This window comes from Microcebus murinus, chromosome 9, assembly GCF_040939455.1.
Source record: "Microcebus murinus isolate Inina chromosome 9, M.murinus_Inina_mat1.0, whole genome shotgun sequence".
Taxonomy (NCBI): domain Eukaryota; kingdom Metazoa; phylum Chordata; class Mammalia; order Primates; family Cheirogaleidae; genus Microcebus; species Microcebus murinus.
The window spans coordinates 43,934,801-43,946,561 of NC_134112.1; the positions used below are offsets into that span (position 1 = coordinate 43,934,801).

At 44.4% G+C, this 11,761-nt stretch overlaps 1 protein-coding gene across 4 annotated transcripts in view; it reads right to left on the reverse strand.

The window, feature by feature from the left end:
- DYNC1I1 (dynein cytoplasmic 1 intermediate chain 1) overlaps positions 1 to 11,324 on the reverse strand; it is a 299,135-nt gene extending 287,811 nt beyond the window's left edge. For 2 of the 4 annotated variants that reach the window (XM_012757075.2, XM_012757068.2), the window contains exon 1: positions 11,123 to 11,324. The gene's annotated coding sequence lies outside the window, so the exon portion shown is untranslated. The remainder of the gene's footprint in view (positions 1 to 11,122) is intronic. The other 2 variants (XM_012757076.2, XM_012757073.2) reach the window with 1 other exon arrangement.
- Between the last annotated feature and the right edge of the window lie 437 nt (positions 11,325 to 11,761).

Consider the following 11,761-nt stretch of genomic DNA (forward strand, 5'->3'; position numbering starts at 1 on the left):
CTTAAATTTGGAGAAAAAATAATGTAGAAATTAGCAAAGCTGATCTGATGTCTCATGGATGAGTCTCTCTACAGACAATGCTCATTGGAGGTGACGTGCTTGAACTTTCCTAGGCGTTGGGAACCCACTACCCTCACAGGTGGGCCCAGTCTTTTAATCAAAGGTTCTCCATTATATTGGTAAAAACTCTGCTTCTCACTAGAAGATTGGGCCACAACAGATAGATGTCCTCCTACCAATCTTCCAAAGACGGTGTCCTCATGCTCACCCCTTCAACAGCTTACAGCCCACAAGCTGTGCTATGTCACATCAAGTTCCTCCTGCTTTGCATTCAAGGTGGGGAGGGGAAAAGTCAAGGAAGAAACAGAGGTGAGAGTGTGAGCACTCCCCTCGAGGAGGCACGCAGCCCCCTCTCCTCTGGGCCAACCCTTGCTTGCCAAACCTTTGCCTACAGCACTGACCCCAAGTACGTGGACCTTTTAACCTTCTGGAATCAAACAAGCAGAATGCCTCCACGATCCAGCCACAATGCTTTCGTGTCACAGTAGATTTTACTTTAACATGACTTTGGAGTGCTGGGGGTGGGTGCAGGGGAGCGAGCAGATGTGCCCTCCGTAGACCTGACTCACAAGATCAGAATAGAAGCCAGCTTCATACTCTGGACATCTCTACACTAAAATTGTCACAAAAGCCAGGGAGAATGCTGGCTGAACATCTGGCCCTAGCACTGTCCTTACTCTGAGCCACGCACTGCTCTACTAGGCGTAGGTGGAAATGTGTCACATGACCCTGGTCCAGGAAGGCAGGCTTCCAGAATCCCAGGGATTACCATGCCCACTTCGTTTTGGGCCCAGATGCTCAACAGGTGACACATTTCAGGAAGTCAATGTTTGCACTAAACATATCAAAATAATCCAAGGGGAAAAAATTAAATCCTATAAGAAATGGGAAATTAAGTGGGATGTATTCTTTCAGACCTCACCACAACACTAGGAGGTGGATACTATTATCATCAGTCTTTTTTACAGATAAGAAAATGAGGTATAGGGAGCAAAGGAACTTGTCAAGTTCACAGAGCTGGTAAATGGTGGGACCGGGATTTGAACCCCAGCTCTAGAGGCTATGCTCTTATACTACTTCTCAGTCATAATCACTGTTATAATTTTGTTCTGGGATCAAATCAGGTCCATGAACAAAAGAAGATGATGAAGATAAAACACGAATATGAATATTTTTGTCTGGATAATGCTGATGTCTGGTCTGTCTACAAATTGTAAAAAAATGATTATTCACTTAATTATTAATCACTTCCTTCTTTAACTCCTCATTGCACTTTATTATAACTCTATGAAGCATTTATCACATTTTTACCAGATGTGATAACCATTTGATATGTGATAACATATAACCATATGTTATAGATATTAAATTGTCCTAATTTTCCCCAATTGTACATCTGTTCGTAAGGTCTATATCTTGTTCATTTTAATGTGCCCACCAAGCTCAGTTTTACTCATGGCTAGCAGTCTATAAGTACTATTAATAAATAAATATTCTGTGCTAGAATTGAAAAACTACCAAAGGAAGCTAATGTTCACCCCTATACATCTTTCTTTTATTCATTATCAGTAAAATCTATATTTGTAAGCTCACTTTTCCAGGAACCTATTATTTCTCATGATGCTAAAATCATTCAAATGCACTTTATATTCTAAATGGGCATTTTTTCGGATGCTACTAGAGTTGAATGCTGAAACCACTACCTGTGTGGTTACATATCAGTCAGTGCTCCTGCGGATGCCTCTTAGAGACTGTGGTTATCAGCAGGCATAGGCAGACCACAGGTAACTCCCTCCTTCCACAGTCATTTTGGATGAATCACGCAAATCCCAGTTATCCTCCCACAGCACTACAAGTAAGGACTTCTTTGTGGTCAAGCATGGCCACATGACTTGCTTCGGCCAGTGAACTGCAAGTAGAGGTGTGCATCACTTCCTGGGGGAGGTTTGATATCCAGTGTGCAATTTGCTACAGGGTCTGTGGAAGTGCATATCAAGAGGAAGCCTCTCTCAGCATGGGTCTCTGGGGAATATGGTGAACAGAGCCTCTTGTTGACCCACGCTGGACTTGTAACATGAGCAGGAAGAGTCTTTAGTTGCCCTACTCTGATGAGGTTTGGGAGTTGGTTGTTACTGCATCATGACACAGCCTAACCTGACTACACCCACTCTAAGAAGCCAGAATTCTGGTTACTTTTCACCTTCCTTTATTTAGTGTTGGCAACTTCAAGCACCCCTCCTTTACTGTCCCCATCTAAAGGTGGCTGTGGAATGCCCTGTGATAAGGGTGTAACGAATAAGAAAGCACTAAATGTCATCATTAACCACAGTCGCCAGAGCATGTGCCCTGGTTAAAGCGACTTTCATTCTGTCTTCTGCTCCCCAAAATTTGGAAAACATTCCTTTCACATGCTACCCAGATCTGCCTTCCCAGTGTTTAGGGTGATGCTTCCAGTACCCTGACCCAACATCAAAAGTAAAGTTCTGCCCAATTTACTGAGAGATATGGTGCAGTCTGGGCAGAATGTGCCAAGGAAAGGGAGCATTTGAAGAAAGTATCTTCCTCCTTCCCTACAACTGTTTTGTAGCTCAACTTCTCTACTTATTTTAAACTCAATTTCTTGGCCTTCAAATTTTAGGAATTCATATTTCTTTATTTTTAAAAACAAAGGGAAATGAGCACAGCTTCCCCCTTTAAATTCTGTGGCATGAGATATGGGATTTTACCCTCGCTTGATATGCCAATTACTTTTCAGCAGCATTTGAAAAATATTAAAAAGCTTAAAACAGGAAGCAAGAAAAATCTGTAACTATTCGAAACCCCAAACCTGGCCTTTACAATGGCCCTGGGTGGTCCACATTTGCACTGGGAGATTTAGTTTGGCATTTTAACTTATGTAAATAGATTCTCACTTTCCTCAGAGCCTGAAGGCAAAGAGGGAGGATACTCTTTCCAAATTAGCAGTAACCTATACACCTCCTGAAAGCGAACAAAGTCACACTTTCCAATGGAACAGGCGGAGAAGTTTTATTTTTATTTATTTAGTTAGTTATTCTTTCTTCCACAAAATACACACCCATTTCCACAAACCCTTGCTATTTTGATACTAATGAGGCGGATGTCCAAACAGGAGACAAAGCGTCATTTTAAAAGGGGACACTGTGTCAGAACACACATTCCCCACAGGGCCTGCTTCCTTTTCAGCCATCCAAACCCACCGACTGCTGACATTTCACCGAGCTGGTTTTGAGACAATCTCAAGGTCATCCCCTGCGTTCAGACTCATTTTAACCTTCAAAAACTTGATAAACATTTAACGGCTTCCATATGGCATGCTGGAGTATCTGAAACCGCATTCAAAAGGAGAGGACTTCATTCCATTTCAATGTGTAAAATCTTCATCTTGTCAAAGAAAGAAATTGGTAAGATTTCAGGCCTAGCTAGACAATGTAGGGTGAATTCTAAAAAGGAAACTGATTGTAGGCAAAGGATATATAATGTTGCATCATCCTTTATGCATGAGAACTACTTAAAATATACTCATTACTCTTGGCTTCACGAGAGTATTTTATTCACATTAGAATAAAATACAAATCTGTTAATGAATCGAAATTTTTCCTTCCTCCCACCAGAAAGGAACCAAAATACTGGACTGCATAGCAGAGAGTGTCAGATCAAAGCCAGATTAAAAGAATTCGCCTAAGGGGTTCATAAAAGAAAACACAGAGACGCAAGCCTGGCTGCCTGTCATTTCTAGAATGAAAAGTTGTCCTCCCCAAGACACCCCTTCCCCCAGCAGAAACGCCCAACATGATCCTGATTCAGGAAGGCAAGGCTTCCAGAATTCCAGGCACTACCAAGCCCACGTTCATATTCAGCCCAGACACACAATGGGTGCCACATTTCAGGAAATGAATGTTTTTACTAAACACATTAAAATGATCCAAGGGGAAAGAACTCAGTCTTACAAGAAAAGGAAAATTAAGTAGGATTTATTCCGTCTAATATTTCAGGTCAACAAAAGCTTGTTGAGTGTCTACGGTGTGTAAGACCCTCTGCTGGAAGATACAAGGATGTCTCAAAGGGCGTCGTGTCTAGACGGGGAAGAAAGTATGTAAATAAATATAACTCAAGATTTTTTTTTTTTTTTAAATAAGCGTAACTTTGGTTCAAAGGAAGGCAAAAATCACACACATTCCAGAGAAGAGAAGGCTAGAGAGTGACATAATTGCTGTTTGCTAATGAAAAGCATCTTCCATGTGTTGAACATGTGCGTCGTTTGCAATCCTCACTCCTCACAATATCATCCCATTTTGCAGATGACAAAACTGGGGCTCACATAGGCAGTAAGTGGGGTATCTTTCTTCTTCTTCTCATTACTTTATGCTGCCTTTTAGATGTCATGCTCTTATTATCTTGTAAAAGTCCAAACAAAGAAATGGATTTAAATTACACAGGGAAGATTTCAATGAGAAAACCAGACCATCCAAAGCAGAGTTTCTTAACCTTGGGACATTGACATTTGGGACTAGATAGCTCTTTGTTGTAGGGGCCATCCTGTGCATTGTAGGACGTTCCACAGCAGCCCTGACGTCTACCCACTAAACGCCAGCAGCTTGTGCTCTTCTCAATTGTGATAACCAAAAATATTTCCAGACTTTGCTAAATGCCCCTGTTGTTGAAATTGCAAGGGGGGTTCCGTCTAGGTCTAGTTGCTCATCACAGAAAGATCCAGTTATTGAGACAACAAGGATTGCCAAGGAAGAAATAAATTTTTTTAATACAACAAATATCTTTTAGGGAGAATAAGAAAAGCTGCCTCAAAGCCATTTCTATCACTAACAGAGATCATGGGCTTTTAAAGCCGTGGCCACGTGCCTTGGGGCTGGTCGTGGAGTTACCATCAAGGGACCACGTGCACTGGGGACAGGTGTGGGGTGTCTGACCAGGGGCCTTCAGAATCTCAGCTCGTTTGTCTTGCAGAAAATCCACCACTTCTGGGAAAGAACTCAAAGGGTCAAGTTGTTAGTTAAGGGAGAAGATTATAAAAACAACAACAATAATTATATATATATATATACTATTGAAATTTGTTCATAGAGCTGGTTACATACCCTAGAGAGGAAAATCAGCTGAGAACCACTGATCTAAAAATACACTGGAATGGGCTGATGGCTCATTGAAAAACATCAAATAGAGGAAAGCCAACTATCCACACTGTCACCTCTACCTGAGGCCAGGAAATGGGACCGGCCACTCTGTACGGTTCCTTCTGGCCCTACCTACCTCTGATTCAGCCCCATTTGTGAAAGGTGGCTGGCTTGACTGCCAATATCTGCCCCCACACTGACCGAAACACACAGCACCTGTGCTAGTTCAAGGTGCTGTCTTCAAACTGGCATCTGCACACCCTTGGTCTCATTGAAGTCTTTCTAAAGGGCATGCAGGCTGGAAGCAATGGCTCACACCTGTAATCCCAGCACTTTGGGCTGCCACAGGAGGAGGATCACTTAAGGCCAGGATTCAGACCAGCTTGGGTAACTGTGGATAACATAGTAAGACTTTAATTCTACACACACACAAAAGAAAGCCAGGCATGGTGGCACACACCTGTAGTCCCAACTACTCAGGAGGCTGAAGAGGGAGGACCACTTGAGGCCAGGAGTTTGAGGCTGCAGTGAGCTATGATCATGCCACTACACCCTCCAACCTGGGTGACAGAATGAGACCCTGTCTTTAAAATAAATAAATAATAAAGAGCATGCAGGCCCAGGAAGAGTTAATGACATTAATGTCCAGAACAGCAGCTACTGTCTGCATGCTTTCCTAAAACTATGGGTGTAGAATCATTCAGGGCCTCCTTTCCCACCTACCACCTCCATTTCACATGCTACTGTAAAAAGAAGAGAAAAAGGGAATCCCAAATCTTACTGCAATGCTTAATCCCAAGATACAAAAATATCCCTTTTGTTAAAGAGCTTCTTCACATACTTTTAAAATTGAGGTTGGTGTAGTACTTAGATTTTACCTGGATTCAAAGAATGATGTCATCATTTTATTTTTAAATGTCAAACTTTATAATATTCTGAAAATCATGTTAATTGTGATGCTTTAGATTTGTAATGAAAAAACATTAGATGTCAACCTGAAACGTGTAGAGGCGAAGGAGCTACAGGTTTTTTCTAAACTCATTAGGGCTTATAGGAGAGAAGAAAATGTTGGAAGAGCACTGAGTTAAAGAGTAATGAATTTCACTGGACTGATTACCAGGTGGATCTATTGATTAAGTACAGTCATCCTCTACAGTGCCCTTTTATTATGAATGCCCTCAACTCTAACCAAAATTTCCACTTTGTGCATTTGCCACACTGATGGCATCGGCTTTTTTGTACCCCAAAATGAAACAATAAGAGTAAACAAATGAGAGTATAGCAAGAATATAAGGAAGCATTAAAATGTTAGGGCTCAAGAAATATTTTGGAAGCAAAAGCAGCTGTTTGCGAGGATTATAGAATTGATATGAACTGAAAACTAAAGAGCACATGCATAGGTCAGGTGGCAAGTAGAGGTCCTCCCAGGATTTAGTAGCAAGTCAGTGTTCCAGATCATGACACAGCTGCTATATCAGGGAAGTCCCAGAAGACTGAGTAGCCTTAAAGTAAACTTATCTTCGCAACAAATAAAGTTTTGCCTCACAAGCCACGCCTGCAAGGCAGTCTTGGGCTACGTGAGGTATGGGCTGCTATGCATTTGGTACTCAGCAAGGTGCCTGGTAACATAAGAATCAAATGTATGGGGCTCTAGACTTCATCACCTCAAGGAAAGAAGAGTGTTAGCTTGTCTTCTCCCAAGCTGAGAAATGTATAATTTTTTTGTTCCCTTTGATACACTTTCAGGCTTTTCCTATCAGCGTGTGAGCATGTTTCTTGAGGGACTCTCAGTCCTGCCACAATAAAAAGCTACACTAAGCAATACTTTTTGATATCCCACGGGCGCAGAGAAAACAATGAGATATGGTGGGAAGAGAAGAAGCAGACTTTGGAATGAAGCTGGCCTGCATTTGAAATCCAGCCCTTCCCCTAACTGCCCTCCTGTGGCCTTGACCAAGTGACTTAATCTCCCAAGCAGCTCCTTGTTTGTCAAAGAAAGAGGAAAAATGTCCACCTTCCTAGGGATGTTGGGATGCTTCGGTGAACTAACACATCTATAAGGACTAACACATCTATAAGGCACAATATGCACACAATCAGTGCCCAGGGAATGGCAAACGAGGTTAGGTTGCCTGCCACTCCTGGAGGCTCCACTTGGTTACAGTATGTGTTCCTGTATGCTGCACCTGCCACCTGGGCTCCAGGTGAAATGCCAAAAATGTCCTGAGATCCAAGAACATTTTCTCTTGGCTGGCTCTGGCAGAATTGTTTTGTCTTGTCTTCAACACTTCTCAGCAGAGTAACCTCTGCTCCTCCCCCATTTCCTAAACAACACACATAAACCAGTGGTTCTTTATCTAGTTTTTAGTTATAAATACTCAATTTTTCCCTAGAAAACTGCATTTATGCATAAATGCATAAAATTTTGCATCAATTTTAGTAGCTTCAATGACCACTTAAAAACTATTCAAACTATTCGTGTGCCTGCCCTGTACTGCATCTATGGACTTTTGTGTAAGAAGGTTCCTCCAAACAAAGAATTGGGGATGCTTTATGAACAGGTGGACTATTCGGGATTAGCACCTAAGCAATGATGTCTTTGCTACAATGTAAACCTCACTCTGGTGCCAGGCGTCCTGCAGAGAGGAATTAAAGGAAATAAATCCAGGATATAGATGAAAAGTTCCCAGTCCAGTGGAATAATTTTGACATGGATCCAGGAAGAATTTATACATTGCAAAGAAGAAAAATGAGAATTGAATTAACTTTAGTTAATTCTCAAAATAAGTCAACTCTAGAAGTTCATTGTCCCAGCAAATTTCCCAAAAGAATATATGTTCTCACATTTTCTAGGGGATATAGAAGCCAAAAAAGTGTGTAGTAAAAAGGATCCGTGATCAAAGTAGCAACTATTTACATGGCATTTGAGATACACAAAGTATGATGGTGAATGAGTTAGTTTCATTAAAAAGACAATAACCAAAGCAGTATTTGATTTCAACAACACTTGGGTCAACTTTGACTTTGCTGCATCACCCACAGCTACCAATCAGCTGCAAAAAAAGGTATAGCTACCCTGTGGCTTCAAGGAAATAATTATGACACATGGCATGAGGCAGCAAAAACGAAAAAAAGAGATATATGCCGCCTTTTTTGTTTTTCACAGAGGATAGTAGGCAAAATGGATGGGTTCTAGTGGTACAGTCATCAGATAGAACTGATTTGAATCCTACCTGTCACTTATTAACTATAGCCTTGAGTATGTCACGTAACTCAGTTTTGTGACGTGTAAACTATGAATAATAATGTCTACTTTACAGGACTAATATATGTATTAAAATGAGATGACACAAGAAAAGAACCCGATATTCAATATATGAAAATCAACCCATGTAATTATTTTATTGTATGGAAGATAGGTTAAAAGCCCAGGCTGAGAGAGTCAGACCTTCTACATTCAAATCCTGGCTCTATAACTTAGTAGTTGAGCGATCTCTGGAAAGTTACTTGACATCTTGGTGTCTTGGTTTCCTCATCTGTAAAACATGATTACAAATAATATCTGCCTCATAAGATTTTTGTAAGGATTAAATAAGTTAATACATGTGAAATTACTTTAAAATCCACTGCCTGGTGAGGTACTAATGCATTTTAGCTGTTGATATCAACCTTTGTGTTATTGGCAGAACAAAATGTAGAAAGAACAAAGTAGTCAGGGAATATATTTATGTTCCCAACAGCTGTGGGCAACCTTTTCATTTGATGCTAGGTTAAACAACACAAAGAAACTAGGGCGGATGAGCGGCCCATAGAGGTGACAGGGTGAAGCGTGTGCACACAATGCTGAGAGAGGTGCCCAGGTTAGGCCTCAGCGTGTATTTTGTAAGATTGGTCTACGTGGCTGCTCCAAGTATGGACAGGGCAGCATCCAGGCTGGATCCCCAAGAATTCCTCAACTCAGCACCGGAGTCAAAAGAAAGGCTCATGTGTTAAAAGCAGAATTGGGAAGAAGTGTTTTGGGAAGTAGACAGGTTACCAAGAAAGATCACAGAGCCCTCTTAGAAATAAAACATGATGACAGAAATGCCAAATGACTTCTCTTACTATCTTGGAACTTAGTCAGAAACTGAAGACCGTGGACCACTAACTACTCTAAGAACTCTGCCCCTTTTTCGTGTGGGTTGAATTTATTGCTGATTGCACCTAATGATGTCAACCTTTAACAGCAAAACAGCCATGCCTGTTTTGAGTAGGAAAGGCTGGGAGTGGGAGGGGCTGGGAGCTACCCCTACTTCCTCCAGGGGACTGTGCCCAAGAGACTGCAGCATCCCAGGGCGGCCAAGAGGGAAGGAAACAGGTGCATTCCTTGCCTGGGGCAAGAAAGAAAAAGAGAGATGCAGGAGATAGTCTAACTCAAAACAGGCCCCAGAGCTTCACATTTTAAAATTTTAAATACTTTTCCAATGTTGCAAAAGCCTGCATTAGGCCCCCAACTGTACTATCAAAACAATCCAACAAAGCTGCTAGAAATTTCAAGAGGAACAGCTCTTGGAGTTCTGGATCCTCAGACTTTAAGAAATTATGAAGAACTGGTTCCTATGAAGAGAACATTTGGTAGTCCAGTGGTAGGGGTGTCGGATTCTATTTTACTGAGAAACATGATCGAGAAGAGCAATTTAAGCCCTTTTCCCCACACCAAACCTTTTGGAGCAAACTTGGCATTACCATCAGAGGAAGCATTACATTCTCACCAGTACCCTAAGCATGCAGTTTGCACTGAATGTACCCATTCCAAATTTACTGACACCAATCAACATATCTCTCTATAATTTCCACAACAAAAGTATGTATATAGACAGTCACCCTTACCTGCGCTAATATTAGCCATGGGATGTCTACTGCAGTCACCTGTGCCTCACCGTTAGCTAAGCTTTCTGCTAATCTGGAATGTTGGGAAGCAATTTTTCACAACTCTGAACTACGGTGTCCACTTGAAAGGCATTCCAGGCAAGAAAATGGCTGGCTACTTGTTCCTGCCCCTTACCTACGAGCAGTAGAGGCCAGGATAATGAATACATTCTATCTTCTGCATTTTGTTGAGTCTCTGATTTCCTGTCCTGATCCTGGGCTTCAGTTTAATCTTATCAGCCAAGGTACAAGTCATGAGACTTCCGCACGCTCAGTTCCCAGCCGCGCTGCCAGGATCGCTGACGGCCCTTACGATGACGACGCAAGCAGATGTATAAGGCCGGAGCGGTTCCGAGTGGGAGTGGGGGAACCAACGGCAGCCAGGCGGCCGGGAAGGTGTTTACCAAAACACATCCCCCAGCCACACTTTTTAGCAGCAGAGAGACAGAGACTGGCATCTTCTTGCGTGAGTGTTTAATTAATGCCCTGCTGGAAGTGCATTCGCTCCCTCTGACTTGGCGGATACCGACAGCATCTAGGAGCTTTGCAGGCAGCTCCAAAATGTAATCAAAGGGCATCCTTTCCCCTCCCTCCGCAGCTTCCTCCTCCCCCAGGCGGCCCGGAGGGGCGCAGATTTCCCTCCGCTTGCCCTCCGCTCCCCGGGAGAAGACCGAGGCGGGGCGCTCCGGGACGCCCCTCCCAGCGCACAAGGTGGGCGACAAGGTGATGACACCGCGACCTGTGCTCCCCTGCCCTGGCCTCTCGGCTCTGCCGGGGGCAGCTGCAGGAGGGGCTGCCGCTGGGGGGCTCCGGCCGCCCCCGGGCGCAGCGGGGGACGCAGGAGCCTGGCGAGGGGCCGTGCAAGCGTCCGGCCGAGGCTGCAGGGGCCGCAGCCACAGCGGGTTCCCGGGGCAAGACGACGCCAGGGCGGGGAGGGCTGCGGAGGGCTGCAGAGGTGGCGGTCGCGAGAGCAGCACGGCGACACCCCGCTCGCTCGTGTTTACCTGGACGCGCTGGGCGGCGGCGGGGCTGGGTCCCCGAGCGCGGCGGCGGCTCCCGAGGGTGGCGGGCGCGGCGCGGGCAGGATGTGCTGTCTCACGCTGCGCCGGCCGCTCGCTCGCGCTCCTCCGGGAGCGATCACTTCCTCTCTCTCCCCGAGCCTGACACTGACAGCTCCCCGAGCACCCAGTCTGCGGGGCTCGCCCCGCCCCGGCCCACGCCCTCCGCGCCCGCGCCCCTCCTGCGGGACGGCCCCCTCGCCCGCACCGCGCCGCGCCGCTCTCGCCGGGAGGGGCGCCGGCCCGAGTCGGCGGCCAGGAGTGACGGGGAGGGCAATGCGCCTGTCCCTTCGCCACTGGCAGGACTTAGACCTAAGTTGCTGCAGACGGAAGAGCTTCAGCGTTCTGGGAGCTCCTGCTGCTGACGTGCCACCATTGAACAACTTTCACTCCCAGGCGACTACACTGTAGGGTCATTTAAGTGGACTTAGGTAGGGGAAGCTCTCACCTACCTGTCGTGCACAATGACCTGTATCTCTGATTGATCCCAATTATACCGGAAAGTGGAAAATTTCTATATAGATCTCTCTCTCTCTCTCTCTCTCTCTCTCTCTCTCTCTCTCTCTCTATATATATATATATATA